The 15,604-nt window shown below is 36.6% G+C and overlaps 1 protein-coding gene across 12 annotated transcripts in view; it reads right to left on the bottom strand.

The window, feature by feature from the left end:
• ches1 (checkpoint suppressor 1) overlaps nucleotides 1-9,108 on the bottom strand; it is a 63,244-nt gene extending 54,136 nt beyond the window's left edge. For 3 of the 12 annotated variants that reach the window (XM_079584307.1, XM_079584300.1, XM_079584311.1), the window contains exon 1: nucleotides 8,866-9,076. The gene's annotated coding sequence lies outside the window, so the exon portion shown is untranslated. Of the gene's footprint in view, nucleotides 1-67; nucleotides 222-3,961; nucleotides 4,004-4,092; nucleotides 4,167-5,628; nucleotides 5,777-8,865 lie in introns of all 12 variants that reach the window. The other 9 variants (XM_079584304.1, XM_079584309.1, XM_079584305.1 and 6 more) reach the window with 7 other exon arrangements.
• Nucleotides 9,109-15,604: the final 6,496 nt, after the last annotated feature.

Here is a 15,604-nt window from a genome sequence, read left to right as displayed (position 1 = left end):
ATCCACTGGCAAACTTAACCGTAGATGAAAGTGCTTGCGTGTGCATACGAGCGTGATGAATACATACCTTAGCACCCATATACCCTGTCAAAAACATCACACGTGGCTGCCATGGCAACTGGATTAGCAATGGAGAAGGTCACGAGTGAGACAAGAATTAGATATTCATCTACCCATTAGAGCCGTCAGTCATGTGAGCCGGTGTCTTCTGCTTCAGTTATCTGATGGATAGTTATACAGTTTGCATGAGTAAAATTACAATAATATTACAAACATACCCTTTTTTTTTGGACTCAATTAATTCAGTTCAATTAATGCATTTTAAAGGAAAAGTTCACTCATAAAATTCTGTACTTTAGTTTCTCATTTATACTCACCCTTTTACTCACTAAATGTTTTTGTTACATACCATGCAAGATGAAAGTTGACACCCTTCACTACAGACTTGCTTTCCGCTCACTGATCTCTATATATAGATTGCACATTATATTGTCCATAATATAGATAAATAATTTCTTCACGTCTAAAATTATCACACCCATTTAAATGTCACAACTTGGCAACTTGTGTATCTTCTAAAATACTCCCACTTGTAAACACAACTTTTCTTGAATATTTATGTACTCAGAACTTGTAATTACGATATATCCGACTTTACTATAGCTGCTGTTGTTTAATGAATGATGACAAAAAATTTATAACTTTTCCTTGTTTCTGGCTTTAAATATTATGCATGAATATTTTTACTTTTATGATCATTTTAAGGTCAGGGCTCGACAAGGACTGCCCGATGGCCCGGAGCCAGTGTAAATGTGGCTCGGGACAGTTGACGTAACTGTCCCGATCGGTGCACCACTGCTGCATTACGAAAGTTTATCTTTTGCACGTTTTTAAGCCTTGCCAATTTAAATATTCAAGTGCAAGACTGAAATAAAATTAAATTCAATAGTGTGAGAAGTTTTGTGTGCGCACACATCCAGAGAAGCAGCTTCTCAGACAGCGTGAGGATCCTGAATAGAGCTCTCTTTCATGTCTTCTTGCACTTGAACGGACATAAATTCACAAAAAATTACATTAAAAAAATGCCGGTTTTCGGTGAGTATCCTAGTAAACATAGTCTGTTATATCTTAAGTAAACATAAACAGTTGAGATATAAAACACATGTGTAACCGTATGTTGGATCCGTGCAGCTCTTAAAGTGACAGTGCCTAATAAACCTGCTGCTTTCTTTGTCTTAATGTTGATCAAACTAAAATCACTCACTGCTCTTGACTGAATAACAAAATAATTTCTGTCATCATTAACTCACCCTTATGTCGTTACAAACTCAAGACTTTTGTACGTTGAACGATGTCCACAGACAAGGTAGAGTATGTTGCATGATTTCATGAAAGTAAGATGTATTGCGACATCAGAAACGAAGAAAAACAAAATAATGACTATTGTAACGCTTGACGTAAAGCAAGTCAAATTTGTAGTTTTCTCATGTCTCATTCGAACTACAGAAACGCGACCCGATCTGGCAAACTTGCATAGTACGGTTATAGCAGATATAGGACCGCAAAGCGAATCCAGAAGTGCCTTTCACCCTGTTACGACTTGATGAACCACGACTGATATGATTTTGGAAACATTATTTTAAGGTAAAACAATTTCTTTAGTGCTGCTTTAAGAGAAAACTATGGCTTCTATCACTCCAGGCTTACAGATGGAAACTTAGCTCCTGAGATTCCCTCATTAAGTTATTAATTGGGTCGAGCTGTATTCCGTTCCCAAAGTATCTGAAGCAAGAGGAAACAAAGCAGCACAATAACAATCACAGTGGTCTGAAAATCTAAAAGTGTTCCTGCGACACTGTGTTATGGATTCATAATCATCATCATTAAACCGACGGAAAACAATCCTGTTCGGTGACCACTGGTGTCACACTGAATTTGAGTGACTGTGATTAAGCTTTGAACTAAGACATGGAAAACACACATCATTAGTACTAGAAAGCACGTAATTGCTGAGGTTTGCTGACGGTAGGCGTTTCAGCGCGTTCATCAAAAGCTTGTGATCTTACGCATCCAGCTCTCCCTTCCATGTCACTGAGCTGGTGAGATCTGGAGGCAAATTAGCAGATGTTATTGATTTCCCTCAGACCAATTAACCCAGACTCCACATAACTGACACAGATCCTCACGGATGGAGAGGGTTCATTCACTCTGGGACTCACACCCCGATCTCTCTTCTGTTTCTCTTTGGTTATTCACACACCGTCTCCAACATAGTATTGATTCTACACTAATCAAAAACTTCTAGAGCTTTCAGGAGAACGACGCCAGACCAATGAATTCTTCATAAAGAGAGATTGATTTTATGACACAGCAATCTTATTTTTCCTCCTGCTTTGAAAGCATTAGCGGTATTAACAGTATCCTCCCAACGAACCCAAGTAATTATAAATCCTGGGACTGAAGCTCAAGCATGAGAGTCTGTGAGAACCTTTCTTGCTTCACTCACCGGGCCAAACTAAGAGCTACTGGTTAGTACAACGTTTTAAAAAGAAATTAATACTTTTATTCAGCAAGGATGCATTAAAGGGGCAATGCCCTTTTCACAAGATGTAAAATAAGTCTTTGATGTCCCCAGAGTGTGTGTGTGAAGTCTTAGCTCAAAATACCCCACAGATATTTTTATATAGCATGTTAAAGTTAAAGTCACTTTTTGAGGGTGAGCAAAGGGTTTTGTGTCTGTTCCTTTAAAGGCAAATGAGCTACTGCTTCCGGCACAAGGGGCGGAGCTTCAAGAGTTTGTGTCCTTTTACCTCACACAGACATGCACTTAAAATTTCAAAAACTTTTAGCCTTTTATGTTCAAACTGGAGTTAGACAAAATGGAGAGACTCAAGAAGAAGTGATAATATGTAAAATGCAACAGGACATTTCTGAATGGTTAGTTGATGAATTTATGTAGCTTATGTGTAGTTATTATTAGCAAATTCTGTCTTGATAATCTATAAATCTTGTTCCCTTAGGGTTGGGGATGTCACTAACCCAGGAGGAATTTTGTGTAGTCCCTACCAGCCATTTGTTGTAGTCCTTAAAAAGCAATTTCTGTAAAAGCAAATATCTCCCTTTGCTTTGAACTTTGAGCATTGTAACTTTGCAGATGCTGTTTATGCTCAAACAGCAACATTACACAGTAACTAAAGTTAGAAAAGTGAAATCATAAATCAACCACACCCCTTTAAATTGATCAAAAGTCAAAATAAAGATATTTACATTGTTGCAAAAAAAGTTATTTTGAGTCTATTCTCTCAAAATGAATAAATTTTTACAAAATTTTTGTTACTGTAAATTGTAATAATATTTCACAATACCACTTTTTATTGTACCGTATTTGATCAAATAAACGTGAGCAGATGATTAAAGTGAGCATGAGTCTTCTTCCAAAAGCATCTTAAACTGAAAATTTTGAACTGTAGAGAAAAATATAAAAGCATCACAATTCTTCTATTAACCACCTGAAGACAGTTTAACCCTTCATAGTCTGCTCTACTACAGAGTGAAATTGTTTAAATGTCTTTGCTAGCTCAAGCAGACCTAATTACAGATGGAAGCAAGCGCTTTCCAACATTTTTCAGATGTATATTTTATATTCATACTGAGTAATGTTCTGCTTCTAATTTGTTTTCAGATGTTTCAATGGGCTCCCCTCAGGCAAGATAAAGCTTAATAACAGTAAAGATAAATATTAGGACCTAAAGAGTGGCTAATTTGGCTTGATGTTAATTTTGCTTGTGATATATACTAAAATTGTCATCGCCTATTAACAATGCTTTTTTTGTTATATAGGCCTATTTACAGTATAACAATACTTCACTGTTTTTTACAAAAAATAACTAGCATGCAGGAGCCATGTATGGAAAGCCTTATGATCCACCATCATTATCAACAACAAAATGAAATTGCTCACTGTTTGCTGTGTTCAGTCTCATTGTTCTGACAAACTTTTGGCCTAAAGATAGGATGGGGGTGATTAGAGTGATTTGATTTTATCCATTGGGAATTGACTGGATTGTGAAACATAGGCGTTCCATTTCATACCAGCACGGAACAGATCTCCTGAACCACCGCCAGCATCCATTGGCCGAAACTTAAGTGTCCTTGGAAACATCGACCTGGTGGATTTTTTGAGACAAAACAAATTGTATTAGTGTCTATGATGATTGAGTTGCATGATATTGTAAACAATTGTCTAAAACAAATGTAGCAAATATTATTGTATATTATAATCATTTTATCATAATATACATTGCACATCACCTAATTTCTCAAATAGTCTGAAAACAGTTTGTTCAAAGATTCAGTCTCTCTGAACCCCTCTTTTCCGACAGCCTGCTCTGCTCTGATTGGATGGCACAGTCTGCTGTGATTGGTCTACCCTGCTCTGATTAGATGGCACAGTCCGTTGTGATTGGTCTACTCTGCTCTGATTGGATGGCACAGTTTGTTGTGATTGGTCTACTCTGCTCTTATAGACCTTATGCGCCAGAGAAACAAGTGCGCAGCCATCTTTAGAATATTGTCTTTGAACTTCCGTTTTTGCGGTCGCTCTGTATATTTCTATGTCATTTGCGGTCCAGGATTAATCAGCTTTTGAAGTGGATTTACTTAATGTAAAGTTAACGAAAGGGGGGAAAGCGAAAGAAAACGAAAATTCTCAGGACAGCAGCATCTGTCCAAATTTTTATCTTAACCGTTCTATTTCATCAGAAACTATCTGAAAACAGGGCTTTAAGTGTAATACCGAACTTGTCCTTTAAGAGATACCTAAATCTCAATTTCATCTGCAGAAGCTTCCCAAAACTTGATAGTGATATGAACATAGACAGTAGGCTATATAAGAGGATATGAACAGTAACAATGGCGTCAGTTTTACTGTACCAATTCAAGCTCGAGTCTTCACCCTTTGGAACTGGAAGTGTATGCAAAGTAGATTTGCTTTCACAGCACAGAATACAGCGTTTTTTTTAGGTTGACAACATGAAGCAAACTCTTTCAGGCCTCAGCTACTACAGCAGTGTTTGAGGGTCAAAGTAGATGTTGTTTGCAGGCAGCCAATGAAGACCACAGGCTGACATTACGCAAACCTACATAGAAAAACATACATAGGTTTGTAAATTGTAACAGGAAGTAATTGCTGACAACTCCTTTCGGCAACTCAGGATCAGTTCTTTCTTTTAGGAGACAGTAATTTCATTTGTCGTGCACTTTGATCTTTGAAACTTTGCAGACTTTTTACATTCACAAACAGCTATATTACACTATATTACAGTAATATTTGAAAAATCAATATAGGGGCACTTTAAATTTGGTCAGTCCAACTGAGTCTCCCTATTTGCAACACCCACAAATTGTATTATTTTTTTAACCTCTTGCATTTAGGGATTTCATGTCCCAACACATAATCTAATTGAGCTGAATTTGAGACTTTGTAACTTCCCATTAATCTTCATTCTGCTCTCTTTTCATAATATTTGTAGATTTTCTGGTTGGTATGATGTGTTTGTTGCATTCCGTGATTGGTTTTCTGCAAAAAGGTGTACTGATCAAACTTCTTATTACAACTGTGCCAAGAACCTGATTTTGGGATCATGTTCTTCTCAAGGAAGACACTTTCTCCTGTCTGCGCCAGAAAGAGTGATGGCCCCTGCCATCATCTTCATCTGACTCTCTATGCCTCCTGCTGCTACTGGCTTCTTCTTTGGGCTTTACAGCCAGGCATCAACTACAGGGGGTTAAAGGGATAGTTCACCCAAAAATGAAAATTCACTCTCATTTATTTTGTGTTTCCTATATATTTTTTACAAACTGAAGAACACGTTGTAATAATGGTCTGTGGTAAATGACTACATGTCATATACATTACCGGTCAAATTAATGTTTTTAATGTTTTTGGAAGAAGTCTCTGGAGTAATCATGCTGAAAATTCAGCTTTACCATCACAATAAATTACATTTTAAAATAGATTCAAATAGAAAACAACTACTTTATAACAATATTTAAATGTTTCATATTAAATAGACTTTAAAAAAACTAAATTATTTAAAACATTTGTCTCTAAGTGTACATCATGTTGAAAATAATCTGGAATATTCCCTGAAGGGCAAAGTTATTTGCCCCCAGATCACTAGAGTTTGATTTCGGTTTATGTCGCCGCATTAATATCTGGGCTGTCATTTGTCTTCATGAAGGATGTCCACTGTCTGTTGAAGTATTCATTAAGGTTCTTATCTTTCAACTGAGATATACTGAACTGCCACCTGTCTATAGTTTTATTGATTCTTGTGTTTTTAAGAGTGAAGGTAACCGGTTCATGATCAGAGATGAGAACTGGGGGAAATGTAATACATGAAATATCTGACATAACAGTTTATTGATAGAATAAAATCAATACAGAAGTGTGATTGATGGATAGTACAAAATTAATTCTCCAGCAGCGGTTCTCCAATTCTTTGCAGTGAAAGTCTGTCATGTATTATGATCTTAACCTATGACCAATAGCTAAAAATCACAAAAAAACCTTGCCGCATCAACATATTGCTAATAGAAGTAGGCTATTATTCATATTCTGCTTGTCTGTCAGACAATGTATTTCGAAGACCTGTTTGAAAAGTGCAGAGAAATTAAACATCAGATTTAAATGATTTTTGCCTATATCATTTAAGCACTTTTTCTTTCTTCCATTTTAATGATAGTTTATTTAAATTAATTTCTAGCATGGCAAAACTGTTGATTGTTATTTATTACTATTTATGTTTAGTCAAGTTTTTATTATTATTTTAAAGTCACCATGAAATCAAAATAGACAATTCTTTTTTTATGGAATTTTGCAGTATTTATTATAAATTATTTATCCATGTACATCATTGCATTTTTATGGGGTTTTTTTATGTCATTGCAAATCCCAAATGGCCTCAAGGATAGTTAAGTGTCCATCGTTTACACAATTCAGAATCTCACTGGAAGTAGTAGATCATCCAGGTACTTTTTGCCTACTCTTTTATGACTACTGTGAATTCAGACATATTTCTTTTGTCACATACTGTTTTTCACCTATATATAGTAGGGAAGTATGCAATTTCAGATGCGGCCCTCTTCATGCCAACTTTAAATGCTCCCTGCACATACTCTAATCTCACCTCTGCTAAATTTGAGCAAAAACATTACATCTGAAGTCCAAAAACTGTCCTCGAGAGAACTGGTCTAGACAAGAGTGCTATAGCAGTTAAAGCAGCTGTCGCATCCGCTATAAACCAGGTGAGGCTGAGCGAAGGCAAACGCGTTCTCAATAATCTATGACTCTGTCTCTGCCCTCAGGGTTAATCCATCACTCACAGGGAGGTTAATGAAAGATGGCACATCATGGAAGTCCGTCATCATGTGGATGGCTGATCAGGGTGGCAAGGACACTGGCAGGCTGGGATATTTTTGAAGGCAGGCCACATCCTGGCTGACTCATCGTTTTCCCAGCGAATCCTAAGACATAGAAACCCTTTACGCTGCGAGGCCATCTGCTTGGCCGTGTAGCCGAAAAGAGTGGGTGCAGACGCCCACCGGAGTGACCTTACGGAGCAACACGGGCAGATGGATCTCAGGGGAGGCATACTGAGACCGGCGTGCCATCAGATTGCTGTGGTCGTTCATATGACAGTTTGTGTGGTAAATTCATTTGCAGAGGCTTGTCATTGCCTGCTGTCACATTTGACCTTTGTGTCTTTCTCTCATAAGGTCAAAATAAATCTTCAGTTTCAGATGTAATGCCATCAGCTTTTGTCCCTTGGCATGAAAAGGAAGTTGCGTTAGTCTTTTCTTCCTTATTGTGTATAATCAAGTGTATTGGGTTTGACTTTATTTTGTCCATCAGGAACTGATTGGATGGTTTGCTGTTGCTGCGATCTCATGTGAGTGACAGATTATGTTTGTTTGTTTATAGTTTAATAAATAGCCATGCCAGCTACCTCGGCTATATTCATCGCGAGAAAGAGATTTAAAAGGAATTATTAAAATAGGTTTTTAAACTTTATCTTAGATTAAGATTCTAAAACTAGAGCTGGTCGTCATTCAAAATCTTTTCATGAGAGTAAATATAGAATTCTGAATAAATTCTGAAAAATAAAGAATTCTGACAGGTTGATTATAAATAATTTATTTGTGCACAAATAAACCATTCAGAATCAGAATCAGAATCAGAATCGTCCATTTTGATCTCATGGTGACTTTTAACCTCTTTATCTCCTCAGGGATCAGAAAATCTCTCTCTGTCTATATCTTTTATAGCCTATGCCGCTTTCTACAGATTCAGGTGACTCTTTTATGGTCTTAATTTAAATAATTAAAAAATAGCCTTTTGGTATTCAGAAGCAATTAAGAGTTTTAAAATGTGCTTTTGAAACAAGCAAACAAACATGAATAAATAAAATAAATAAATAAAACGAATATAAAAAAAACTGCCCTTATTTATGATTATGAAAGACATGCAAAGTTCATGCTGGGATTCATAAATAAGCATAGCCATAAACAGAAAAAAACATGAGCAAGTAGCCTATATTAGCATAAATTAAGTAAAGTACACACACTTCCAAAGAAATATAGGCCTAATGATATTCAAAAACAAAAAAAAGAGTGTGTCTCATATGTGTAAACATACACATTTCAGAGGCATTAGGCCTAGGCTAGCCTTTTTAATACCCGAGTAAGGGGATGGTATCAGATGGAAGAACGTGTCCAAAAGAAACATGGTGCCATGGTAGGCTAACGTTAGGCTACTGTGTTTTGTGAAACTATTTTTTGATTTGATAAACTTTTGGCCATTACCTGCAGCAGAGTCGTTCGGACGATGCACGTAAATGAAAATCTTCTTTATCGCTGACAAACGATAGGACGCCTTTGCATGTTGTTTCTGTTGATAGGCTAGCCCCTATAGCTAAATGCCCACTTCATCCGGCGCTTTTTTGTTAGCTTATCTGTTTTCTAAAGTGCCACGTATATGGAACGAGAAACCAAACCATTCCAAATAATTCAGTGCGTGAGTGAGCTGTCAGAACGATTCTAAATTGCGAACCGATTCAGAACATTCGAACCCACTTCACTCATGAAAAAGAACCGACTCAAAAGAGTCATTAATCCGATGTTGTTAGAATCGGTCAGAATACCGTCTTTACCCTTACCAGTTGTCGTTGTGATGTCATGTCAGATGATAGAACATTTTGCAAGCTCTGTACGAATGATTCAGGAATTGAGAACCGATCAGACCGTTTTGTTAACCCACTTGACCAATTCCTGGAAAAGAACCGACTCAAAAGAATGATTCGTACGATGTTGGTCAGAAAAATGTGAATGTGATGACAATAAAAATCTTCACTGGATAAAATGTTGATTGCCATTGATTAGGTAAATATTAATTTCACCCAGTACTCATTTTGTTCTTGTGTTGTGAAGTAGCCGAGAATCCGTTAACGATTGTAAGCTCTGTCTGAATGATTAATTAATTTCAATCCGATTTACAAAGTTTCCCATTTAACCAGCTGCATCCCAATTCAGAGGCTTCATCCTTCGAAGGCCGGATGCTTCAGACCGTCCTTCGTTTCCGGTGCAATGAAGGATAAAACAGATGAATCCTTCACCTTGCATACCCCAGAATTCATTGCACACCAGTGATGACAGGATTTTTTGAGGGAAATTCCTGAATTACACTTTTAAATGCATTTTTAAATTTGAAAAGTATTGGGTTTCAGCTACTAAAATAGCTAATGATAGGCCTACTACATGTAAAAAAAAAACTAAAAAAAAACTAAAGCAGTTCAAATGTTGACTTTGATCTATAGGTTGTGATTTTATATAGGCCTAGTTTATCCCCTTTCTTATATACAGAAATGGACAAAGGCGAACATATTTAGACAGTATGGGGACCCTTTCAGACAGTTTAATATATATATATATATATATATATATATATGTATATATATATATATATATGTATATATATATATGTGTATATATATATATATATATGTAATATAACTAAAAAAAAATATATATATATAAAAATAATATGAATAAAATAAAAAAATAAAATGTTTTTTAAAAGTCCAGTACAATTGTTACTGCCACTCAACGGCAGCTGTCACAGATTGATTGGAACCGAATTAATGGAGTGATATTTTCACAAATCGGGCACCACTGCTGTTGGTAAACTATCAACATAAAATAATACAGACATTTCTGAAATATTGTGTGGGTCCGGTCTGTACTTTTTTCACCAGACTTTCTTATTTTAATTTTTTTATTATTATTATTTTTGGCTTAGGCAACCCCAGTCCCAATCTTTTTACACTTTGCTAACAGCCTAACAGGATCTTCATGAGGTGATTTAATTGCTCACTTTTATTGCCCCTTTAAGTATTGTTTCCCTTTCTGCAGTGCCCTTCAAGGACACAAAAACGGCATTTGGAATTTGTGTAATTCCCCTTGAAAAGGCTAAGATGGATCTGTTGGTGTCCACCCAAATCCTCCATAACAGATTGATCCATTATCTTCCTCTAACGATCTTGTTTATCACTCTATCACCCGTCTTTAAGTTTCATCTCCAGCTTTAAAGATGATCCTTTTAGGATTCCCCAGCTATGACCTTGGGCCTCGTTCTTAAAGACATTAATACTGGTGTTACTGGCTCCTGAATCATTCATAAGGGGAGATTGAGATATGTACCACCACCAGTATTTAGGTTTACATATTTGCTTTTCTGTTCCTCTTTTTTCAAGAGTCAGTGGAAATCATTGATTGAATAGCTTCTCACCAACAGTTCTTGTTTTATTAGCATACTTCTTTCAGGCCCTGACAGCATCCAGGCCCCTTGCTGTCTGTTTGTGTCTCTCTTGGCCAAGCAGCTTATGGTGTCTCCAGCTACAAGCGGTTGATTAATCATGGTGGTTTAGCATTTCAATATCTCCTGCTGAGAAAGCAGAAAAGTTGTGAGGAAAAGAGGAGACGGCGGTGTTTCCATGCTGGATTGTTTTGCATGCTTCACTGCAGCTCTGCAGAGGCGTGCAAGATTTCAGACTGGTTTGGAAAAGTCCGATTTCCAGAGCCTGTTCATCTTAGGTTTCCGTCTCTGAACCAGGTGAGCAACTTCAGACCACTCTCAAGACCTAACTCCTAGATCCTTTGCCCTTTCGTTGCATGTATCCATAAAATAGCCTCTATCATTATAAACGGGCTCGTGCAAAATTCTGAATTTCAGAATTGGCCTCCATTCAATTCATGAATTGGAATTTGAATTGAATTGACTCTGCCCCACAAGAAGTTGAAGTTGAATTTGAATGACAGGAAGAGGAATTAAATTCATGGAAATTCAAAGAAATTCCACAGTCACACGACATAAAGAATGTGTTGAATCTCATACATTCAGTGGGTTACTTTGGAAATGTAATTTCCTACTGTTACAAGTTACCCATTATAAATGTGGTTTGGATTACTTTATTTGGATTACTTCATCAATGCAAAATAATTTCCTTTTAATTTGATTAGTAACTAATTGAATTACACATTTTACCTCAGTAATACAACTACTAAATACAATTACATACATTTTGTAATTTAATAACATAATTTCATTACACGTAACTAGTCACTCCTCAACCCTGCATACATTTTGTTCTAAAATATAGATAATGATCAAATTCTTGAAATAAATTACCCCCTCATTGTTGTTTAATTAGTTTTGTTCCAATGCTAATTTCATTTTAAAGTAATCAAATAACACAAAGTGCCATATACTGTAAAGCTTCATTGCACACTTCACTTAAAATATCAATATGAATTTCTTAGAATTTTTATTGAATTGCAATTCTGCTTCCTTTAATTCAAATTGAATTGTAATTCCAGATCCTATTTTTTGACATCAATTCAAATTCAGGAATTGAATTGGAATTCAGGAGTCATTCTCAATTCAATTCTGAATTGTGCACAAGCTGTAAAGACACAATCTCGATGAGCTTTAAATTCAATTCAATTAGGTGTCATTCAAAAGCTTAAAAACTCAAAATTCATCCTGTGAAAACCGTTTTGAAATTAGACATCACATTACTGTGGAAATGGCACTTAAAAACCTTTTAGCGGACTCCTCCTTTTAGTTGTGCCGTGGTGTCATGTTTCATATTACAAAATGTATTTTAACTATCAAAATCAAAGTTTTCTAATCTTGACAAGACGCATATCGTCAGTCTGAGACTCAAGGTTTCATATGTGGCAGCTGTTTTGTGATAGAGCTGATATTGTGACAGAAATGTATTAATGTGTTACAGGAGAACGCATAAAAAAATAAATCAGTGGAATGTGGGTGACAATGGCTGGCTATTTTTGGTACAGGGCCTAAACAAAATCTCATGGGAACTTACATTTTTGTAAGACTTTTTTGAACACAACTTGGCTGGACATATGGCTTTGATTTTCTAGCAATTTTAGAGTAACAGTTATTTTGTCAAATATATATTTTGTATAAGATAAAAAACTGTTGAATACAGTAGTGAGATTCCAAAGTCAAGTGTGTTATGGACACTTTACTTTCTCATAAGGCCACAAGAGAGGATTGAAGCGATGCAACTAACATTCATACGCATTTTTATAGAACATACTTTTTAAACTGTCATAAAATAAGGACTTAATCTAAATAAATGCCTACTCAGAGACTGCATTTTCAGATGCAGCCTTTGACTTTCTGCAGGTTATACGCCAGAAGGTGGTGACTGACTGTCTTTATGAATGAGTCAATGAATCATTGATTCAACTGATTTGTTCAGGCACTGATTCATTCAGGATCGAAACACCATAAAGTTTGAATAGCGTATGTACATTAAACAGCAAAAAATGATTAGGAATATTAATACAGTGCTGCCTTGAAATATGTGACTGGTCAAGATACCTTCACTTGCAATCATTTTGAAATATTAACGACATGCAAAAGCGTTAAGAGTCGATTCTTAATAAGACAGATGGACTGAAGTAGCCTACTTTATTCGACTCACTTTGAAGGACATATCCCATAAGGAATCAACTTCTTTTTTTCCAACTCATATACATTAATGCAGTGTGTCCAATTTCTCAAAATATCAAAACAACAGAAGAATTTTTCCATAATGTAATTTTACACTCACACTGAATTTTCAGCTTAGGCTAAACACCCTTGCGGCAGCCGTAAGATACTTCACTGAAAGATACACCACCAGGGAACCAAACAGGATTTTCCACATGGGAACTAAAAGAGATTATTTTAGCATCTAGCTTATTCAGCATTCTGGAAATCGTTTATTTAACCCTTAACTGCATAGAGGCGATCAATACGATATAGGCCTTCGTTTAAATATAGGCATGAAATGGAAGTTGCTTGCGATAGTCTTTCCTTCCCCATTGTGACGGTCACGGGAACTTACTTTGATTAAAGATGTTTGGTTTTTTTGTTTATAAAAAGAATGATATGCATAGATAAATCATTGATAAGGAGAATAGAAAGGAGATGATCTAGCTGGAATCATTTGCATTGATGTTGGTGAATAAGAGTCAGTTTCACACACACACAAAAAAATGACACTGTCCCAGGATTTCAGCAAAGCAGTTTCTTGAGGCTGTCAACAACAAAGCTGAACAAGACAGCTAGATGACCCAAAAGGTTGGAGGGTAGCACACTAGATCAATCCCAGCCACGTTTGCTTAGTAATGTGAGGAGCTGACTGCTAGTACGGCAGTTCAGGAACGGGCAGAGCTGACAGTGTATAAAAGTTGGCCAACTTTTTGGACTGAGCAATCAAAGAACAACAAAAGTGAAGCTCAGAAGAAAAAGGGGACCTTAGGGATAAAGTAAGCAGAGGCAAGTTGTGAAAAGAGAGTGGAGGACAAAGATAAAGAAATCACAAAGTCAGAGAAGGGGAAGTTATTGGATAAAAAGAATCAAGAGTTGTGAGCAGAAACGGTTGGCTGACAAACTATAAAAGAGCATGTAAGACCTTGAAAAATATATAGGGATTTTTAAGGCACGCAAGTCTGGAGGTCTACACCTGCATGATAAGGAACTCAGAACTTTGAATGAAAAAAAAAAGGTTTGGCATAAACACAGCTTTGATAAAATACAGCAAGTATATAACTCCTGTTATTTAGAGAACCTGTTCCTGCTTTAAAGTCGTTGCTTTGGTCTCCTGCTCCATCTTGTGGTTCAAATGGTGCACCTTCTAAATGCTGACTGTGAATTGAACCACATAGCCTACAGAAAATGGCAAATAGTTTACTATATATATAATATTATATATAATATTTTTATATATACCCCAATGAGCCAAAAACATTATGACCACCTGCGTAATATGCTGTTGGTCCTCTGCGTGCTTCTAAAACAGCGCCGACCCGCCGAGGCATGGACTCTACAAAACCACTGAAGGTGTCCTGTAGTGTATCAAGACATTAGTAGCAGATCCTTCAAGTCCTGTAGGTTGTGAGGTGGAGCCGTGGATCAAACTTAATCGCACATATTCTCAATTGGATTTAGATCTGGGGAATTTGGAGGCCAGATCATCACCCTCAACTCTACATCATGTTCCTCAAACCATTCCTGAACAGTGTGTCAGGGTTTATTATCCAGCTGAAAGAGGTCACTTCCGGGAACACCAGTGTCATGAAGGGCTGTACCTGGTCTACAACAATGTTTAGGTAGGTGGCACGTGTCCAATTTACGTCCACAACATGAATGGCTGGCTGGACTCAAGCTCATGTGCCCATTATAGATGCCGAACAGGGGTCAACATAGGCACTCTGATTGGTCTGCAGCTTCGCAGCCCCATACATAGCAGAGTGTGAATCACTGTGTTGTGACACATTTCTCCCATAACCATCATTAAAATTGTGTGTGACTTGTTCCACAGTAGACCTTCTGTTGGCTTGGATCAGACGGGATAGCGTTCATTTCCCTCATGCATCGATGAGCCTTGGGCACCCAACACCCTCTTACCGGTTTGTCCCTCCTCGAACCCCTGTTGGTAAATTTTCACCACTGGGAGCAACCTCTATCTCTGCCATTTCAGAGATACTCTGACCCATCACCTTGCCTTAACTATTTTGGCACTTGTCAAAGTCAACTGCATCCTACACATTGATTATTAGAACTGATTGTTTGCTTACCATCTAATCTATGTGGCCTTGTTAGGAGATGATCCTATTCACATATTTATATAATTTCCACATTATTTGAATTTTCTAAGCCAAATTCCCCACAACTGTTACACAATAGGGGCCTTAGATAGGAATATCCTATCTAAATATTATAAATATATAAATACTGTGAAAATTATGTGCAGAATTTCTGATATAAAATTATAAAACATATTATAGCTACATTTAATAAAATGTGTATTTAAGAGAGAGAGAAACACAGGTGGTTGTGAACATCGCATGAAGGTAAAAAGAGATTTATTACACCACAGAATAATGCCATAAGGCCATTAGTCAACACTTTACATTTGTACAAAGCCTGCTGTATTTCTTAAACTAATTAGTTTGAAATATATTTAGA

This window comes from Phoxinus phoxinus (genome assembly GCF_949152265.1).
Source record: "Phoxinus phoxinus genome assembly, chromosome: 16".
NCBI classification, from domain to species: Eukaryota; Metazoa; Chordata; class Actinopteri; order Cypriniformes; family Leuciscidae; genus Phoxinus; species Phoxinus phoxinus.
This window is presented reverse-complemented; position numbering and strand designations above follow the sequence as displayed.